The sequence below is a fragment of the Loxodonta africana genome, chromosome 19 (genome assembly GCF_030014295.1).
Source record: "Loxodonta africana isolate mLoxAfr1 chromosome 19, mLoxAfr1.hap2, whole genome shotgun sequence".
Lineage (NCBI taxonomy): Eukaryota > Metazoa > Chordata > Mammalia > Proboscidea > Elephantidae > Loxodonta > Loxodonta africana.
Genome location: NC_087360.1, coordinates 22,161,592 through 22,183,166, shown reverse-complemented (window position 1 = coordinate 22,183,166; position 21,575 = coordinate 22,161,592). Strand labels below are relative to the sequence as shown.

At 41.4% G+C, this 21,575-nt stretch overlaps 1 long non-coding RNA gene across 1 annotated transcript in view; it reads left to right on the top strand.

Annotated features, from left to right (window-relative positions):
* The window catches only part of LOC135228237 (uncharacterized), a 44,477-nt gene extending 30,205 nt beyond the window's left edge, over positions 1-14,272 (top strand). The window contains exon 3 of the long non-coding RNA XR_010318598.1: positions 1,431-14,272. This is a non-coding gene — a long non-coding RNA (uncharacterized LOC135228237). The remainder of the gene's footprint in view (positions 1-1,430) is intronic.
* Positions 14,273-21,575: the final 7,303 nt, after the last annotated feature.

The window sequence follows — 21,575 nt, the reverse complement described above, 5'->3', positions numbered from 1 at the left end:
TATGTGTTAGGCTGGGTTCTCTTGAGAAACAAAGCAAGACTTATATGAAAGAAATTGTACTCCTATTTGTAGAGCCTTTAAAGTCCCAAGTCTGTTGGTCAGGCTAGAGGCTTCTCCTGATTTATGTAGCTCAGGGATGATGAACCCAAGATCAGCATGTCGGACAAGAGGCCTGTGCCTCACAGGCTGTGGAGGCCAACAAATGCAAAGATCATCAGACAAAGTGGCAGGCAGCTGGATCACAGACCGTGGAGTCTGATGAATCCCAAGAATGAAAGGTAATCTGCTAGCTAAATTCCCAAGAACCAGGGGTCAGTTCAACAGGAACCAGCTGCAGGATCTAGGATGAGCAAAATCCCAAGTCTTCCCAGAAATTCCACCTATATTCAATGCAAGCCACATCCTCAAGGAAACTCCCTTTGAACTGAATAACTGCTCACAGTAGATCCCCTCATGGAGGTGATCAAACTATAACAGATCTCATCATGGAAGCGATTATATCATTATACCGTTGCATACCGTATCATACCTGCCAAACCACTGAGAATCATGGCCCAGCTGAGATGACATATAGCCTTAACAGTCACATTTATGATCATGCTCCTGCTTGGTGGTCATTTATCCCCTCTGAATGAGTCATCAGGTGGGCTGTCTTGGTGAGGTGGCACCATCCCCACACTTGTATCTTGGCCTGTGGGTGGTTATGTCACATGGTCAAGCCTGAATCTTTCTTCATCCTCACCTCATCCAACATACTCATTCAAAAACCTATTACATATAGGTATCAGGTGAGGAATGGCATAGATTAATGCCACTTTTGTAGACTAAAGAACATAAGGATGAGTTAAGCATTGTATTTCCATTGAGTTAATAGATCTGCCCTTAGGTGAGTTGAGTGGATCCTTAAAGTGAAAGTGGATTCCTGAGGTTCCAATTGTATACTCACACATTTGCAAGTAATTTCCCTGACGTGATGTCTTTGCAGAGGCAGTCAACACGTAAGAAAGTCCACAGTGTGTAGTCGTTGAGGACACTGTATCCTTTCCTCATGGATCAGAGTCAGATTAGAGATCGTGTGTTTAGGAGGAATGGACAGGAGCACCCCCTTCTGCATATGTAGGGCCATGTCCCGCCGGGTGTGACCTGGGGGGTGGGGTGGGCAAGTTTCTGTCTCATTTCCTTGCCCCTCTGTGTCACTGTGAGCAGCACTGTCACTGCAGTCCCATAGCTTGCAGTAATAGTCAGACATATGCTTGGCCTGGTATCTGCTGATGGTCAGATTGCCCATGTTCCCTTAGTTGGATCTGGATAATTGATTAGGGATCCCTGAAGGCCAGTTATTATCATTACAGATGTCCAGCAGAGAGACCTGGCCTGACTTCTGATGGTTCCAGTGAGCATCTTTAATTCCAATGTTATTTCCCCCACAGGTGATGCTGGCTGTCTGTGCCAGGACCACCGACAATGAGGGTGGTTGAGTCAGCTCATAGGAGTCCATGGAACCTGGAAGAGAAGAGAGGAAAAGACAGCCTGAGGTCATGGGGTTCATTCCCAGGCGGTCCCCCTGAGACCACGACTGGACTGAGCTCAGGGTTCAGTGAAGGCCTATCTCAGAGTCCTGGAGGCCTGAGCCTAAGGGCAGTGCCTGGGAGACAGTACCTGTGCAGAGAGTGAGGGGAGGGGGAACAGGGGAGGGTCCAAGCCATGGGTGTTACACCCAGAGCTCTGCCTCTTGAGCCTGCAACCCAGCTGGTTTTGCAGGACCATTTATTCCCTTCTTAGGCTCTTTGGGGCAGAGATTGTTTACTCTTTGGCAAATTTTCTCCTCCTCTGTGGATCCTTATTGAGAGGCCCTAAAAACAGCTCTGATGGGCAGGGCAGAGAGGAAGAGGTGAAGATTCCAACAATTTATTTTGAGTTGCTTTCAGTTGGAAAAATCAGCCTTGGCTGCAAAGTCTGGGATCATGGTCACCTCCCTGGGGTTTGGCCACATGACCGCTGTCCTAAACTCCTCTGTCCAAGCCTAGCTCAGAGGGGTTTTTGGCCTCCAGGAGCCTGGTCATTGGGTTGACCTGGGAGAAGAGAGGGGCCTCTGCTTCACTGCATATCCTGAGCTCCACCATCTCCCCCTCTGCTAATGTAAGGAAACCCTTCACACACTCAGGGCCTGCATGTCTTCATCCTATGACAGTCATGGTTCCCTCAGCTTTCATTCTGTCCTCTATCCCCTCTCTGCTCTGCCTGGAGTCAACCCAGAGAGGGTCTGCTCTTCCTGTGGGGTAGTCCAGTAGGGGGTCTGCTGGCAGATCACAATGTTCTCCAGAAATCCTTTTGAAGTCAGGGCTTTTTCACTTTTTCCTTTCAACTAAATTGAGAAAGTACTTAATAGAGTTGTCTGCTGATATATCATTGAAACCAATTTTTTAAAAAAAATTTTTCATTGTACTTTAAGTGAAAGCTTACAAATTAAGTCAGTCTCACACGAAAACTTATATACATCTTGCTACATACTCCCATTTGCTCTCCCCGTAATGAGACAGCCTGCTCCCTCCCTCCACTCTCTCTTTTTGTGTTCATTTCACCAGCTTCTAACCCCTTCTACCTTCTCATCTCCCCTCCGGGCAGGAGATGCCAACATAGTCTCAAGTGTCCACCTAATTCAAGAAGTTCACTCCTCACCAGCATCCCGCTCCAACCCATTGTCCAGCCCAAACCCTTTCTGAAGAGTTGATGTTGGGAATGGTTTCTGTCCTGGGCCAACATAAGGTCTGGGGCCTGTGACCCAGACCAGGGGCCTCCCATTTGCTTCCTCTCAGGCCCTTCCCTCTACCAAACCCTAGCCTTCCCAGGAGGCTAGGTCCTGAGACACCATCAGAAACTCAGAGCCTCCAGCTGTAGCTTAGGCACAGGCATCACATCACACACCTCTGAGGACATCAGCCCCACACAGCCAGGTTGGTCCAGTGAACTGTCCTGAGCCCCAGGGTCCCTCTCAGATGTCCCTAGGCTGCCAGCAGGACCTCCAAGGGGGCCCAGCTTCACACAAGCCTTAGAAGAGGACCTCTGAAATTATTCTTGGATGTTTTCTCCTGGCCACACTTTTGTCTCTAACTGCCCATTCCCATTACCTGAATAAAGTTTGTTTTAACCTAGTTGGTATGGAACCCTGGCTCTGCTGTTTATAACTGGAATGTGATCATTGAGTGAGTCAAAGGAAAACTGTGTGAAATTTTAACATGGAGAAAAGAGTTTTATTCATTAATTTATTCATTCATTCATTTGGAGGCAGTCCATTTTTCAGATGACCTAGTTCAGTAATTTATAAAACAGGCATTATTTAAAGGGAAAAACCAAAATTTGTGGTTAATTTGTTCATTATTCCTCATGGAACAAGCCATCCTGCTCCTCATTAGCCAGCCCACAAAGGTCATTCTGCCTGCAGGGGCGGTGTTGTCAAAAATCTATTTGGGTATCAGCCTACTCACACCTCCAGAACCAGAGAAGAACGGTGCTCTCTGCAAAAGCTAAGTACTTGAGTATATTTTACTGGGCCACCCATTCCCAAGCTGGCTTCAGCGGCTGACTTCCCTGGGCCTGAGATAGGCTATGTTGAATGCCTAGAGCCACCCTCCTGGCCTTGAAGAAGGAATAAATTTGCATTTAGGGGAAAACATAATTTGCCAGCTCCACTAACTGGGGGAGCTCAGGACAGAAGTGGCTCCTGTCTAGGCATAAACCGTCCGTGGACTTTGAGTATCTTTCCCCTCTGCATAGACCTGTCTGGACCTATTTCAGGAGAACAGGCCCTTGTTGGCAGGCTACAATCGTTTCAGCTGTGCGGTGGAGAGGTGGGTGTTGATGTTTGACCTTGCTTTGCCTATTAAACAGGGTCCTCACCTACCCACCTCAGGAGCCTAAGGACTGGTAGCTCCACTCAGGTCACCCAGCTACCCACGACAGTGGTCCGAGGATAACTGGTACCTCTCAGTATTTACAACCAAAAGCATTGGGTGCCCATGGTCTTTCTTCAGAACACACCCACCTATACACTGGAACAGGGACACGCTTTCCTCAGAGACACATGGGGGATGATTCTCAGCCCCCTGCCTTGTTCAGAGTGTGACCCCCTGCTGCAACCGGATACCAGTACCTACACCAATCACCCCTGCCCCTTTAATACTGTAGGAGAGAGCCTGTACCACACACTTGATGATCAGCTACCTGGACACCTGCGCTGAATTCATACAAGAAAAGTGAATGAACTCCTAGACCGATATACCTGATAACAGCTCTAGCCATCTGGTGACAAGACGTCAGAGGTCCAAAGGTGAAAATAGTCAATCTAGCTCACTCAGGCAATCCATTTGGGCATATGAAATCAAAACAAAGCAAGAAGCTATGACACAGTAAGCAAACATAAAACAAACTAATACAATAACTTATAGATGGCTCAGAGACAACAGTCAATATCAAGTCACATAAAGAAACAGACCATGATCACCTCAACAAGCTCTCAAAACAAAGAATCCAGGGAGCTTCTAGATGAAAGTGCCTTCCTGGAATTACCAGAGGCAGAATACAAAAGATTAACATACAGAGCCCTTCAAGACATCAGGAAAGAAATGAGGCAATATGCACAACAAGCCAAGAAACACACTGATAAAGCAATTGAAGAAATTAAAAAGATTATTTAGGAACATAATGAAAAATTGAATGAGCTGGAAAAATCCACAGACAGCACTCAGAAGATTAACAATAAAATTGCACAAGTAGATAACTCAATAGAAAGTCAGAGAAGCAGATTTGAGCAAGTGGAAGGCAGAATTTCTGACCTTGAAGATAAAGCACTTGGCACTAACATATTTGAAGAAAAATCAGATAAAGGATTTGAAAAAATGAAGAAACTTTAAGAATCATGTAGGACTCTAGCAAGAGAAATAACTTATGAGTGATTGGAGTACCAGAACACGGAAGGATAACAGAAAACACAGAGAGAATTGTTGAAGATTTGTCGGCAGAGAACTTCCTTAGTATTGTGAAAGAGGAGAGGATATCTATCCAATATGCTCATCGAACTCCACATAAGGTAGATGTTAAAAGAAAGTCACCAAGACTTACTATAATCAAACTTGCCAAAACCAAAGATAAAGAGAGAGTTTTAAGAGCAGCTAGGGATAAATGAAAAGTAACCTACAAAAGAGAGCCAATAAGAATAAGCTCGGACTACTCAGCAGAAACCATGCAGGCAAGAAGGCAATGGGATGACTTACTTAAAAAATTGAAGGAAAAAGACTGCCAGCCAAGAATCATATATCCATCAAAGCTGTCTCTTAAATAAGAAGGTGAAATTAGGACATTTCCAGATAAACAGAAGTTTAGGGAATTCATAAAAACCAAATGAAAACAACAAGAAATACCAAAGGGAGTTCTTTGGTTAGAAAATCAATAATATCAGGTATCAACCCAAGACTAGAACACTGGGCAGAGCAATCAGAAGTCAACCCAGACAGGGAAATCAAAAAAATAAATCAAGATTAAAAAAACACTCAAAACAGGGTAACAGCGATATTATTATGTAAAAGAAGACAATATTAAAACAATAAAGAGGGACTAAGAAATGTAGTCATAGATATACCATATGGAGAGGAAGATAAGGTGATACAAAGAAATAAAAGTTAGTTTTAAATTTAGAAAAATAGGGGAAAATAATAAGGTAACCACAAAGGAGACAAAATATTCTATACATCAAAATAAAATACAAGAAAAAAATAGAGACTCAGCAGAAACAAAATCAACAATGAATATGAGGAAAGGACAAAATACAATCTACTCAGCACATAAAATTCAGTGGTAAAAAGAAACTGACAACAACACAAAAAAAGACATCAAAATTATAGCACTAAATTCATACCTATCCATAATTACACTGAATGTAAATGAATTAAATGTACCAATAAAGAGACAGAGAGTGGCAGTATGGATTAAAAAACAAGATACGTCTATATGCTGCCTACAAGAGATACACCTCAGCCTTAGACATACAAACAAACTAAAACTCAAAGGATGGAAAAAAGATACCAAGCAAACAACCATCAATAAACAGCAGGAGTGACAATATTAATTTCTGACAAAATAGACTTTAAATCCATCATAAAGGATAAGGAAGGATACTATATAATGATTAAAGGGACAATATACCAAGAAGATATAACCATATTAAATATTTACGCACCCAACGACAGGGCTGCAAGATACATAAAACAAACTATCAGTATTGAAAAGTGAGATAGACAGCTCCACCATAATAGTAGGAGACTTGAATACACCACTTTCGGTGTAAGACAGGACATCCAGAAAGAAGCTCAATGAAGACATGGAGGATCTAAATGCCACAATAAGCAAACTTGACCTCATAGACCTATATGGAACACTCTACCCAACAGCAACCAAGTATACTTTCTTTTCTAGTGCACATGGAACATTCTCTAGAATAGAACACATATTAGGTCATAAAGCAAGCCTTAGCAGAATCCAAAACATTGAAATATTACAAAGCATCTTCTCTGATCATAAGGCCATAAAAGTGGAAATCAATAACAGAAAAAGCAAGGAAAAGAAATCAAACACTTGGAAACTGAACAATACCCTGCTCAAAAAAGACTGGATTATAGAAGACATTAAAGATGGAATAATGAAATTCATAGAATCCAATGAGAATGAAAACACTTCCTATCAGAACCTATGGGACACAATTAAAGCAGTGCTCAGAGGTCAATTTATATCAATTTATATATTTTTTTTATATGCATACATCCAAAAGGACGAAAGGGCCAAAATCAAAGAACTATCCTTACAACTTGAACAAATAGAAAGAGAGCGACAAAAGAAACCCACAGGCACCAGAAGAAAACAAATAATCAAAATTAGAGCAGAACTAAATGAAACAGAAAACAGAAAAACAATTGAAAGAATTAAGAAGACCAAAAGCTGGTTCTTTGAAAAAAATCAAGAAAATTGATAAACCATTGGCCAAACTGACAAAAGAAAAACAGAAGAGGGAGCAAATAATCGAATAAAAAATGAGATGGGTGATATCACGACAGAACCAACTGAAATTAAAAGAATCATGTCAGATTACTATGAAAATTTGTACTCTAACAAATTTGAAAGCCCAGAAGAAATGGCTGAATTCCTAGAAACAAACTACCTACCTAAACTAACGCAAACAGAGGCAGAACTACTAAATAGACCCATAACAAAAGAAGAGATTGAAAAGGTAATTAAAAAAACTCGCAACAAAAAAAAAGCCCTGGCTCAGACAACTTCACTGGACAGTTCTACCAAACTTTCAGAGAAGAGTTAACTCCACTACCACTAAAGGTATTTCAGAGCACAGAAAAGGATGGAATACTGCCAAACTCATTTTATGAAGCCAGCAGATTCCTGATACCAAAGCAGGTAAAGACACCACAAAAAAGAGAATTATAGACCTATATCCCTCATGAACTTAGATGCAAAAATCCTCAACAAAATCTAGCCAATAGAATTCAACAACACATCAAAAAAATAATTCATCATGACCACGTGAGATTCATATCAGGTATGCAGGGATGGTTCAACATTAGAAAACCAATTAATGTAATCCATCCTATAAATAAAACAAAAGACAAGAACCATGTGATCTTATCAATTGATGCAGAAAAGGCATTTGAGAAAGTCCAACACCCATTCACAATAAAAGCTCTCAGCAAAATAGGAATAGAAGGGAAATTCCTCAACATAATAAAGGGACTTATACAAAGCCCACAGCCAACATCATCCTAAACGGAGAGAATCTGAAAGCATTTCCCTTGAGAACGGTAACCAGCATGGCTTTATTACCACTCTTATTGAAATTTGTGCTGGATATCCTAGCCAGAACAATTAGGCTAGATAAAGAAATAAAGGGCACCAGACTGGTAAGGAATAAGTAAAAGTATGTCTATTTGCAGGTGACATGATCTTATACACAGAAAACCCTAAAGAATCTTCAAGAAACTGCTGAAACTAATAGAAGAGTTCGGCAGAATATCAGGATACAAGATAAACATACAAAAACCAGTTGGTTTCCTCTATACCAACAAACAGAACATTGAAGAGGAAATCACCAAATCAATACCATTACAGTAGCCCCCAAGATTATACAATACTTAGGAATAAATCTTACCAAAGACATAAAAGACCTATACAAAGAAAACCACAAGACACTACTGCAAGAAACCAAAAGAGACCTATGTAAGCAGAAAAACATAACTTCCTCATGGATAGGAAGACTTACATTGTAAAAATGTCTATTCTACCAAACGAGATCTATAGATATAATGCAATTCTGATCCAAATTCCAAAGACATTTTTTAATGACTTGGAGAAACATATTACCAACTTCATATGGGAGGGAAAGAGGCCCCGGATAAGTAAAGCATTACTGAAATAGAAGAACAAAGTGGCAGGCCTCACACTACCTGATTTTAGATCCTATTATAACCACCACAGTAGTCAAAACAGCCTGGTACTAGTACAACAATAGATACATAGGCCAGTGGAACAGAATTGAGATTCCAGGCATAAATCCATCCACCTATGAGCAGCTGATATTTAACAAAGGCCCAAAGTCAGTTAAAAGGGGGAAAAGACAGTCTCCTTAACAAATGGTTCTGGCATAACTGGATATCCATCTGTAAAAAAATGAAACAAGACCCATACCTAACACCATGCACGAAAACGAACTCAAAATGAATCAAAGACCTAAATATAAAATCTAAAACGATAAAGATCGTGTAAGAAAAAATGGGGACAACGCTGGGAGCCCTAATACATGACATAAACAGTATACAAAACATTACTAACAATGTACAAACAACAGAAGAGAAACTAGATAACAGGGAGCTCCTAAAAATCAAACACCTTTGCTCATCAAAAGACTTCACCAAAAGAGTAAAAAGATTACCTAAACAAACAAACAAAAAATTATTTATTTATTTTTTAAAAGATTACCTACAGACCGCAAAAAAGATTTTAGCTGTGACATTTCCAATCAGCCTCTGATCCCTAAAATCTAGATGAAACTCAAACACAAAAAGGCAAATAACCCACTTAAAAAATGGACAAAGGATATGAACAGGCACTTCACTAAAGAAGGTATTCAGGGAGCTAATAGATACATGAGGAAATGCTCAAGATCATTAGCCATTAGAGAAATGCAAATCAAAAGTACAATGAGATTCCATCTCACTCCAACAAGACTGCCGTTAATCCAAAAGACACAAAATGATAAATGTTAGAGAGGTTGTGGGGAGACTGGAACACTTACACACTGCTGGTGGAAGTGTAAAATGGTACAAACACTTTGGAAACCGATTTCGTGCTTCCTTGAAAAGCTGGATATAGAACTACTATACAATCCAGCAATCTTGTTCCTTGGAATATATCCTAAAGAAATAAGAGCCTTTACACAAACAGATATATGCACACCCATGTTCATAGCAGCACTGTTTACAATAACAAAAAGATGGAAGCTACCAAAATGCCTATTGACGGATGAATGGATAAAGAAATTGCGGTATATTCACACAATGGAACACTATGCATCCATAAAGAACAATGTTGAATCTGTGAAACATTTCCTAACATGGAAGAACCTGAAATGCATTATGCTGAGTGAAATTAGTCAGTTGCAAAAGGACAAATATCATATGAGACCACTGTTATAAGGACTCAAGAAACAGTTTAAATAGTGAAGGAAATATTCTTTGATGGTTAAGAGAGTGGGAAGGAAGGGAGGGAGAGGAGTATTCACTAATTAGATAGTAGACAAGAACTATTCTAGGTGAAGGGAGAGACCACGCATAATACCGGGGAGGTCAGCACAACTGGACTAAACCAAAAGCAAAAAGTTCCCTGAATAAACTGAATGCTTACAAGGCTGGGGTAGCAGGGGTAAGGCTTTGGAGACCATGGTTTCAGGGGACATCTTAGTCAATTGGCATAAAAAGATCTACTAAGAAAACAGTCTGCATCCCACTTTGGAGAGTGGCATCTGGGGTCTTAAATGCCAGCAAGCTGCCTTCTAAGATGCATCAATTGGTCTCAACCCACCTGGAGCAAAGGAGAATGCAGAACACCAAAGACACAAGGTAATGATGAGCCCAAGAGACAAAAAGGGCCACATATATGAGAGACTACATCAGCCTGAGACCAGAAGAACTAGATGGTGCCTGTCTATGACTGATGACTGCCCTGAAAGGGAACACAACAGAGAGTCCCTGAAGGAGCAGAAGAGCAGTGTGATGAAGACCTTAAATTCTCAAAAAAGCCCAGACTTAATGGTCTGACTGAGACTAGAAGGACCCCGGAAGTCATGATCCCAAGACCTTCTGTTAGCCCCCAAGACCTTCTGTTAGCCCAAGACAAGAACCATCCCCAAAGGCAGGTCTTCAGACAGAAGTTTGACTGGACTATAAGACAGACTATGATACTGGTGAGGAGTGAGCTTCATGGATTAAGTGGACACGTGAGACTATGTGGGCAACTCCTTTCTGGAGGGGAGATGGGAAGGCAGAGGGGCACAGAAGCTGGCTGAATGGACTTGAAAATAGAGGGTGGAGAGAAGGAGTGTGCTGTCTCATTAGGGGCAGAGCAACTAGGAGTATATAGCAAGGTGTATATAAATTTTTGTATGAGAAACTGACTTGATTTGTAAACTTTCACTTAAAGCTCAATCAAAATTAAAAAAAAAAATCTGTCCAGTTGGCTAGGCCATATTCCCAGTATTGTGTCATTGTCCACCATTTTATCATATTTTATCTGATTTTCTCATGTGTTGTCAATCCTACCTCTATGATGTTAATGAGGCAGGACTCAATCTACAAGATTGTGGTTTGTTTTAAGTCAATCTCTTTTGAGACATTATAAGAGAGACGAGAGCAGAGAGACAGGAGACCTCATTACCACCAAGCAAGAAGAGCCACCAGCCTGTGCCCTTTTGACCCGGGATCCCTGTGCTGAGAAGCTCCTAGGCCAGGGGAAGATTGATGACAGTGTGGACCTTCTCCTAGAGCCAACAGAGAGAGAAAGCCTTTCCCTGAAGCTGGCACCTTGAATTCGGACTACCGGCCTCCTATATTTCGAGAGAATACATTTGTTTGTTAAAGCCATTTACTTGTGGTATTTCTGTTATAGCAGCACTAGATAACTAAGACAAGCTGAGGCCAAAACCTGAGGAGGAAGGGAGGGAGGCTCTTCGGGTGACAGGATTGGCTGGTCCTCTCCAGAGAGGGCCAGGCAGGCTTCCATCCCTTAACAGAACTGCCAAGCCCAGCCCAGGCAGCCATGAGAACTGAGAAGCCTGTTCCCTCCATCTGGATACTGCCCCAATACACCTTCCCTGGGGACTTCACGTGGTCCTTTCCATCAAAGGGGCAATGAGCTCCTGTAGGGAAAGGCCATGAACCCAGCAGCCCTCATTCCTGCTGAAGGGAGGTTTGTGTCTCTACCCCTCCATGGATTTAATACTCTTTTCTTTCATTGCCACTTTCAGTCTGCAACGGGTGTTCATTAATGCTGAGGACTGAGACCACCTGTGTCAACAGGACTTAATTGTTAGTTTCAGGATATTTTTGACCTGGAAGATAAGCGTGTAAACCAAAAAATAATGTCACTCTGTGCTTCAAGAGTATTCTGAAAACCGATTGTTCAGATAAACCTTTAGCTCATCTAGACAAACAGCTTACATATCAGATCAAAGTTTACTATGAAGACTTGCTTCTAGATCTTCCCCTCTCTGTCCCCAGTCCTGTGCTGTTATCTCACAGATGTCGTCCATTTCTAGATGTTTCCCCCTTGAAAGACCTGCCTCACACAGCCGCATGCTGACACTTGCTCCTGTAAACTCCCCCGACCACCTTCTGAGACTCCACTGAGGCCCTGTCAGGGTGAGCTCTCCTTTAGTCCTCACACACTGAGCACTGCTGGATTTTCAGGTGCTACAACAAAAGTGTTGAGTAGTTGAAACAGAGAGAATATGGACATAAAAACTACAACTTTTACTTTCTGGCCTTTTCTGGAAAAAGTTTGATGTCCCTAGATTTTAGGTAATGATCCACAGAACTTCCCCAAATGGACCAGCATCAGTAACTGAGGACAGAGATCCTTGGGAAAGAGGACCCCTGACCATGTGAAGAACTACTAGACACACTGGGGTCTGAGCTGCTCAGATACTTGGGGAACCACACATAGCAATAACCTCACTGTCAGGATGGGGCACAGGGGTCAGGTAGTGAATAAAGGCCAGCTTAGTTCACAATAGTGTCCCCTGCCTGGTGGTCATTTCTCCCCTCTGAATGAGTCATTGGATGGGCTTTCTTTGGTGAGGTGGCACCATCCCCACGTTGGTGTCTTGGCTTCTGGGAAAGAGCAATTTGAGTTGGAAGGCCACCTGGTGAATCCTGAATCTTTCTTCATCCTCACCTCATCCAATATACTCATTCAAAAAAGTATTACATGTGGGTATCAGGTGGAGAATGGCATAGATTAACACCACCTTTGAAGACCTAAAGGACACAAGGTTGAGTTTGATGTTATGTTTCTATCGAGTTAATAGGTCTGCCCTTATTAGAGTTGAGTGGATCCTGAAAGTGAAAGTGGATTCCTGCGGATCCAATCACATACTTGTCCCTTTTGCAGTTTCTGTCTCAGATGTGGTGTCTTTGCAGAGGTCACCATGGAAACAGGTCCACATTGTGCGGCCATCGGTGAGGACGCTGCGTCCTTTCCTCACAAATCAGAGCCAGAACAGAGAGACTGTGGTCATGAGGAGTGGACAGGAGCATCAGCTTCTGCATATGCAAGGCTGTGTCCTGCTCTGTGTGACCTTGGGGATGGGGAGGGTAAGCCAGGCTGGGTGGGCAGATTTCTGTCTTACTTCCCCATCTGCCTGTGTCACTGTGAGCAGCACTGCTACTGCTGTCCCCAGACTGACAGTAATAGTCGGCCTCATCCTCTGCCTGGACCCTGCTAATGGTCAGGGTGGCCGTGTTCCCTGAGTTGGAGCCGGAGAACCGATCAGGGGTCCCTGAGGGTCGGCTGTTACTGTTACAGATGGCCAGCACAGGGGCCTGTCCTGGCTTCTGCTGGTACCAGTGAATGTAGTAGCTCCCGATGTTATCCCTAGAGCAGGTGATGCTGGCTGTCTGTCCCTGGGCCACAGACACTGAGGGTGGTTGAGTCAGCTCAGAGGAGGTCACAGAGCCTGGAAGAGAGGAGAGTGGGGTTTGAGGCCATGAGGTTAATTTCCAGGTGGTCCCCCTTGAGGCCATGACTGAGCTCAGCTCGGGGTTCATGGCAGGCCCAGCTCAGTGTTCTGGGTTGTCAGCCCAAGAGCATAGCCTGGAAGGCAGCACCTGTGCAGAGAGTGAGGAGGGGGAGCAGGAGAAGCATCCAGGCCATTGTGGAAACACCTGAGCTCTATCCCCTAGCCAACAGCTCAGCAGGGTCCCCAGGACCCTCTTATTCCCTTCTGAGGCCCTATGGGGCAGAGATTGTTTGGTCTTTATGCAAATTTTCTCTTTCTTTGGGGATCCTAATTGAAAGGCCCTCAAACCAGCTGTAAGGGGCAGGCCAGAGAGGAAGGGTTAAAGTTGCCAGCAGTTTCCTTCCAGTTGCTCTCAGGTGGAAAAATCAGCATTGGCTGCAAGGTCTGTGATCACAGTCACCTCCCTGGGGTTTGACCACATAACCACTGTCTCAAACCCCTCTGTCCAGGTCTGGTTCATAGGGGCTGCCAAACTCCTGAAGCCTGGTCATGGGGCTGAGCTGGGCCCCATTGGGAGACAATGGATAGCATCTGATGCACCAGGAGGTGGTCCTGTAGTCCCATTACCTTCCTCTTCCTCCTTCATCTCTTTTCTGGGTCTTCCAAGGCTCACTGTGTCCCCCCATTTTATTAAGACTTGTTTCTATGTCGCTAGGAATTTGTGAAATATTTCAGACACCGTAGTTTGCTTGTTTAATCAACAACCTGCTCTTGTAAATTCACGACAGCTTCTAGTCTCATTTCACATGTGGTTTTAGTATCCCTTCTATGATGCCCTTTCTCAATGGATTATCGGTTCACGTTGACCAAACGTTCATTCTTTCTCCTCTTTTCAAATTCATGGTGTATGTGATCTTGTAAAAAGCTTCAAAAACCACCCTGACTGACACACCCATTCTGGGCATCCTGGGTTCTCCTGTTGGTTTTCGGGTCACAGTCTCTGCACAGAGGTGGGGTCAGGGGGCTGGACCATCAGTGTCCTCTGCAGTGATGATGACCCTGTCGCTGAACCGAGGACTGCCCATTATGAGGGCATTGACACTGAGCAGGGAGATACCACATAACTCGGGGACAGAGGTCTCCTGAGGATGCTCGGATGCTAACACCCAGGGATGTCAGACCTTCCTGCTCCACCTCACATTCACCCAAGACTGGATCTGAGCATGAAGCTGCAGCCCAAGGGGCCTGTGGGGGCATCTGAGGGCAGCTCACAGTAGAGTCCTGGGATCTTGCTCCTGCCTGGTGGTCATTTCTCCCCTCTGAATGAATCACCGGGTGGACTGTCTTGGTGCGGTGGCACCATCCCCACATTGGTGTCTTGGCCTGTGGGGAAAAGCTATTGAAGTCGGAAGGCCACCTGGAAAATCCTGAATCTCTCTTTCTTTTTTTTAAATTTTTATTGTGATTTAAGTGAAAGTTTACAAATCAAGTCAATCTCTCATACAAAAATTTATATACACCTTGTTATGTGCTCCTAGTTGCTCTCCCCCTAATGAGACAACACACTCCTTCTCACTACCCTGTATTCCCCGTGTCCGTTTAGCCAGCTTCTGTCCCCCTGTGCCTTCTCATCTCCCCTCCACACAGGAGCTGCCCACTTAGTCTCATGTATCTACTTAAGCCAAGAAGCTCACTCCTCACCGGTTTCATTTACTACCTTATAGTCTAGTCCGATCCCTGTCTGAAGAGTTGGCTTTGATTATGGTACCAGTCTTGGGCTAACAGAAGGTCTGGGCCCAGGACTACCGGGGTCCTTCTAGTTTCAATTAGACCGTTAAGTCTTGTCTTTTTATGAGAATTTGAGGTCCGCATCCCAGTGCTCTCCTGCTCCATCAGGGATTCTCTGTTGTGCCCCCTGTCAGGGCAGTCATAGGTTGTAGGTGGACACCATCTAGTTTTTCTGGTCTCAGGCTGATGTAGTCTCTGGTTTATGTGGCCCTTTCTTTCTCCTGGGCTCATAATTACCTTGTGTCTTTTTATTCTTCATTTTTGTTTCCTCCATGGGGGTTGAGATCAACTGATGCACCTTAGATGGCTGCTTGCTAGCATTTAAGACCCTAGACGCCACTCTCCAAAGTGGGATGAAGAATGTGTTCTTAATAGGTTTTATTATGCCAATTGAACTAGATGTCTCCTGAAACCATGGTCCCCAAACCCCCATCCCTGCTACTCTGGCTTTTGAAGCATTCGTTTTATTCAGGAAACTTCTTTGCTTTTTATTTTAGTCCAGTTTTACTGACCACTCCTGTATTGTGTATTGTCTTTCCCTTCACTTAATCTAATTAGTGAAAATGCATCTTCCTCCCTCACTCCCTCCCCACTCTTGTAACCTTCAAAGAATATTTTCTTCTGTGTTTAAACTTTTTCTCGAGTTCTTATAATAGTGGTTTCATACAGTATTTGTCCTTTTGTAACAGTCTAAATTCACTGAGCATAATGCCTTCCAGATACCTCCATGTTATGAAATATTTCACAGGTACATCATTGTACCATAGTTTGTTTATCCATTCATCCATTGATTGTGCACCTTGTTTGCTTCCATCTTTTTGCTATTGTAAACAGTGCTGCAGTGAACATGGGTGTGCATATATCTGTTCGTGTAAAGGCTTTTATTTCTCTAGTGTATTTTCCAAGAAGTAGGATTGCTGGGTTGTATGGTAGTTCTATTCCTAGATTTTTAAGGAAGGACCAAATCGATTTCCAAAGTGTTTGTACCATTTTACATTCCCACCAGCAGTGTATAAGTGTTCCAGTCCGTCCACAGCCTTTCCAACATTTATTATTTTGTGTTTTTTGGATTAATGCCAGCCTTGCTGGAGTGAGATGGAATCTCATTGTAGTTTTGATTTGCGTTTCTCTAACGCTAATCCTCCTGTATCTGTTAGCTGCCTGAATGTCTTCTTCGGTCAAGTGTCTGTTCCTGTCCTTTGCCCATTTTTAGTTGAGTTATTTGTCTTTTTGTTGTTGAGTTTTTGCAGTATCATGTAGATTTTAGAGATCAGACACTGATTGGAAATGTCATAGCTAAAAACTTTTTCCCAGCCTGTGGGTAATCTTTTTACCCTTTTGGTGAAGTCTTTGGATGAGATAGGTGTTTGATTTTGGGGAACTCATAGTTATCTAGTTTCTCTTCTGGTGTGTTTGCATTGTTAGTAATGTTTTGTGTACTCTTTATGCCATGTCTTAGGGCTCCTAGCGTTCTCCCTATTTTTTCTTCCCTGATCTTTATTGTTTTAAATTTTATATTTAGGTCTTTCATCCATTTTGGGAGTTTTTTTTTTGTGTGTGCATGCTATGAGATATGGGTCTTGTTTCATTTTTTTGCAGATGGATATCCAGTTATGCCAGCACCGTTTGTTAAAAAGACTGTCTTTTCCCCATTTAAGAGTCTTTGGGACTTTGTTAAATATCAGCTGCTCATATGTGGATAGATTTCTGTCTAGATTCTCAATTCTGTTCCATTGGTGTATGTATCTGCTGTTGTACCAGTACCACACTGTTTTGACCACTGTGGTGGTATAATAGGTTCTAAAATCGGGTAGTATGAGGCGTCCACTTTGTTCTTCTATATCCATAATGCTTTACTTATCCAGGGCCTCTTTCCCTTCTATATGAGGTTGTTGATTTGTTTCTCCCTCTCATTAAAAAATGTTGTTGGAATTTGGATTGGAATTGCTTTGTATCTATAGATAGCTTTAGGTAGAATAAGCACTTTTACAATGTTAAGTCTCCCTATTCATGAGCGAGGTATGTTTTTCCACTTCTGTAGGCCTCTTTTGGTTTCTTGCAGTAGGGTCTTGTAGTTTTCTTTATGTAGGTCTTTTATGTCTCTGGTTAGATTTATTTCTAAATATTTTATCTTCTTGAGGACTACTGCAAATGTTATTGATTTGGTGATTTCCTCTTCGATGTTCTCTTTGTTGGTGTAGAGGGATCTAACTGATTTTCGTATGTTTATCTTGTATCCTGATACTCTGCTGAACTTTTCTATTAGTTTCAGTAGTTTTCTTGAGGATTCCTTAGGGTTTTCTGTGTATAAGATCACGTCTTCTACAAATAGAGATACTTTTACTTCTTCCTCACCAATCTGGATGCGCTTTTATTTCTTTATCTAAAGTAATTGCTCTGGCTAGGACCTTGAGACCAATGTTGCATAAGAGTGGTGATAAAAGGCATCCTTGTCTAGTTCCTGTTCTCAAGGAGAATGCTTTAAAACTCTGTCCATTTAGGATGATATTGGCTGTTGGCTTTGTATAAATGCCATTTTTATGTTAAGGAATTTTCCTTCTATTTTTGATTTGCTGAGAGTTTCTTATCAGGAATGGGAGTTGGACTTTGTCAAATGCCTTTTCCGCATCAATTGATAAGATCATGTGGTTCTTGTCTTTTGTTTTATTTATATGATAGATTATAATGATTGTTTTTCTAATGTTGAACCATTCCTGCATACCTGGTATGAATCCCACTTGGTCAAGGTGAATTATTTTTTTGATATGTTGTTGAATTCTATTGGCTAGAATTTTGTTGAAGATTTTTGCATGAGGGATATATGTCTGTAATTTTCTCTTTTGGTGGTGTCTTTACCTGGTTTTGGTATCAGGGATATGCTGGCTTCATTGAATGAGTTTGGCAGTATTCAATCCTTTTCTACGCTCTGAACATACCTTTAGTAGTAGCCGTGTTAGTGCTTCTCTGAAAGTTTGCTAGAACTCTCCAGTGAAGGTGTCAGGGCCAGAGCTTTTTTTGCTGGGAGCTTTTTAATTACCTTTTCAATCTCTTCTTTTGTCATGGGTTTTTTTTTTTTTTTTTTTACCTCTGTTTGTGTTAGTTTAGCTAGGTAGTGTGTTTCTAGAAATTCATCCATTTCTTCTTGGTTTTCAAATTTGTTAGAGTAAATTTTTCATAGCAATCTGATATGATTCTTTTTGGTTGGGTCTCTTGTGATATCACCCATCTCATTTCTTATTTGGATTATTTGATTCCTCTGCTGTTTTTCTTTTGTCATTTAGGCCAATGGTTTATCAATTTTGTTAATGTTCTCAAAGAACCAGCTTTTGGTCTTATTAACTCTTTCAATTGTTTTTCTGTTCTCTATTTCATTTAATTCTGCTCTAATTTTTATTATTTGCTTTCTTATGCTGTCTGAGGATTTCTTTTGTTGCTCTCTTTCTATTTGTTCAAGTTGTAGGGATAATTCTTTGATTTTGGCCCTTTCTTCTTTCTGGATGTGTGCATTTATTGCTATAAATTGACCTCTGAGCCCTGCTTCTGCAGTGTCGCAAAGGTTCTGATAGGAAATGTTTTCACTCTCATTGGATTCTATGAATTTCTTTATTCCATCCTTAATATCTGCTATAACCCAGTTGTTTTTGAGCAGGGAGTTCTTCAGCTCCATGTTTGCTTTCTTTTCCCTGCTTTTTCTGTTATTGATTTCTACTTTTATGGCTTTATGGTCGGAAAAGATACTTTGTAATATTTCAATGTTTTGGATTCCGTTAAGGCTTGATTTATGACCTAATAAGTGGTCTATTCTAGAGAATGTTCCATGTGAGTTGGAAAAGAAAGTATACTTGGCTGCTATTGGGTGGAGTGTTCTGCATATGTTTATGAGGTCAGGTTGGTTGGCTGTGGCATATTAGATCATCTGTGTCTTTATTGCGTTTCTTTCGGGATATTCTGTCCTTCACCGAAAGTGGTGTGTTGAGTTTTCCTACTATTACTATGGAGCTGTCTATGTCACTTTTCAATGATGTTAGAGTTTGTTTTATGTACCTTGAAGCCCTGTCATTGGGTGAGTAAATATTTAATATGGTTATATCCTCCTAGTATATTGTCCCTTTAAACATTATATAGTGTCCTTCCTTATCTTTTGTTGTGGATTTTAAATTTCAAGTCTATTTTGTCAGAAATTAATATTGCCACTCCTGCTCTTTTTTGATTGTTGTTTGCTTCATGTATTTTTTTCCCATACTTTTAGTTTTAGTTTGTTTGTGTCTTTAAGTCTATGGTGTGTCTCTTGTGGGGAGCATATAGACGGATTTTTTAAATCCATTTTGGCACTCTTTGTCTTTTTATTTGTGCATTGAGTCCATTTACATTCAGCATAATTATGGATAGATATGAGTTGAGTGCTATCATTTTGATTTTTTTTTTATGAGTTGAGTGCTATCATTTTGATGTCTTTTTTTTTTGTGTGCTGTTGACAATTTTTTTCCCACTTAATTTTTTGTGCTGAGTAGTTTATCTTTAAATATTGTTTTTTCCTTTTATTCATTTTTTTTTTTTTTTTTTTTTGCTGAGTCTTTATGTTTTTCTTGTACTTTATTTTGATGTGTAGGATTGTTAGTCTACTTTGTGGTTACCTTAATATTTACCCCTATTTTTCTAAGTTTAAACCTAACTTTCATTTCTTTATATTGCCTTGACTTCCTTTCCATATGAAAGATCTATGACTACACTTTTTAGGCCCTCTGTATTGTTCTAATATTGTCATCTTTTACATAATAACATCACTGTTTGCCTGCTCTGAGCATTTTTTTTTTTTTAAATCTTGATTTATTTTTGTGATTTCCCTATCTGGGTTGATATCTGGTTGCTGTGTCCTGTGTTCTAATCTTGGTTGATATCTGATGTTATTGATTTTGCAACCAGAGAACTCTCTTTACTATTTCTTGTAGTTTTGGTTTGTTTTTTATGAATTCTCTAAACTTCTGTTTATCTGGAAAAGCCCCAATTTTACCTTCATATTTGAGAGACAGTTTTGCTGATATATGACTCTTTGCTTGCAATTTTTTTTCTTTCAATGCTTCATATATGTCATCCCATTGCCTCTTGCCTGCATGGTTTCTGCTGAGTAGTCTGAGCTTATTCTTATTGAGTCTCCTTTGTAGGTGACTTTTCATTTATCCCTAATTGCTCTTTAAATTTTACCTTTGTTTTTGGCAAGTTTGATTATAGTGAGTCTTGGTGACTTTCTTTTGAGACCTACCTTATGTGGGGTTTGTTGAGCATCCTGGTTAGATACTCATCGTTCATGATATCAGGGAGGTTTTCTGCCAATAAATCTTCAACAATTTTCTCTGTATTTTCTGTTATCCCTCCCTGTTCTGGTACTCCAATCGCTCATAGGTCATTTCTCTTGATACAGTCCCACATCATTCTTAGGGTTTCTTCATTTTTTTAAATTCTTTTACCTAATTTTTCTTCAACTATATTGGTGCCAAGTGTTTTATCTTCAGTCTCACTATTTCTGCCTTCCACTTGCTCAACATGCTCTTCTGACTTCCTATTCAGTTAATTCTGTAATTTATTGTTAATCTTCTGAATTTCTGATTGTTGTCTCTGTATAGATTCTTGCAGCCTATTCAATTTTTTGTTATGTTCTTGAATAATGTTTTTAATTTCTTCAACTGCTTTATCTGCATTTTCCTTAGCTTGTTCTGCATGTTGCCTGATCTTGCTGATCTCCTGAAGAAGTCTGTATATTAATCTTTTGTATTCTACATCTGGCAATTCCAGGGAGACATCTTCATCCAGAACATTCCTTGATTCTTTGTTTTCAGAGCTTGTTGAAGCGATCATGGTCTGTTTCTTTATGTGATTTGATATTGACTGTTGTCTCTGAACCATCTATAATTTATTGTATTAGTTCATTTTATGTTTGCTTACTGTATCCACTAGCTTCTTGCTTTGTTTTGCTTTAATATGCCCAAATAGGCTGCTTGAGTGAGCTAGCCTGATTATTTTTGCCTTTGAAGCTCTAACATCCTGTCACCAGATGGCTAGAGCTGTTACGAGGTATATGAGCCTAGGAGTCCATTCACTTTTCTTGTATGGATTCAGGTCAGGTGTCCAGGTAGTTGGTCATCGAGTGTGTGGTACAGGCTCTGTCCTACAGTCTTAGAGGAGCAAGGGTGATTGGTGTAGGCACAGGTATTGGGTTGCAGCATGGGGTCACACTCTGAGCAAGGCAAGGGGCTGACAACTGTGCCCTGCATGTCTGTGAGGAAAGTGTTTCCCTGTTCCCTAGAGTGCACAGGTGGGTGGGTTCTGCAGCTGGACCATGGACACCCAGTGCTTTTTGTGGTACCCCTGTGGTGGGTGGCTATGTGACATGGGTAGAGCCACCAGTCCTTATGTCCCTGATGTGGGTACATGAGGACCCTGTTTAATAGCCATAGCGGTGTCAAAGATCAAAAACCCACCTCTCCCCCATCAGCGGAATTAG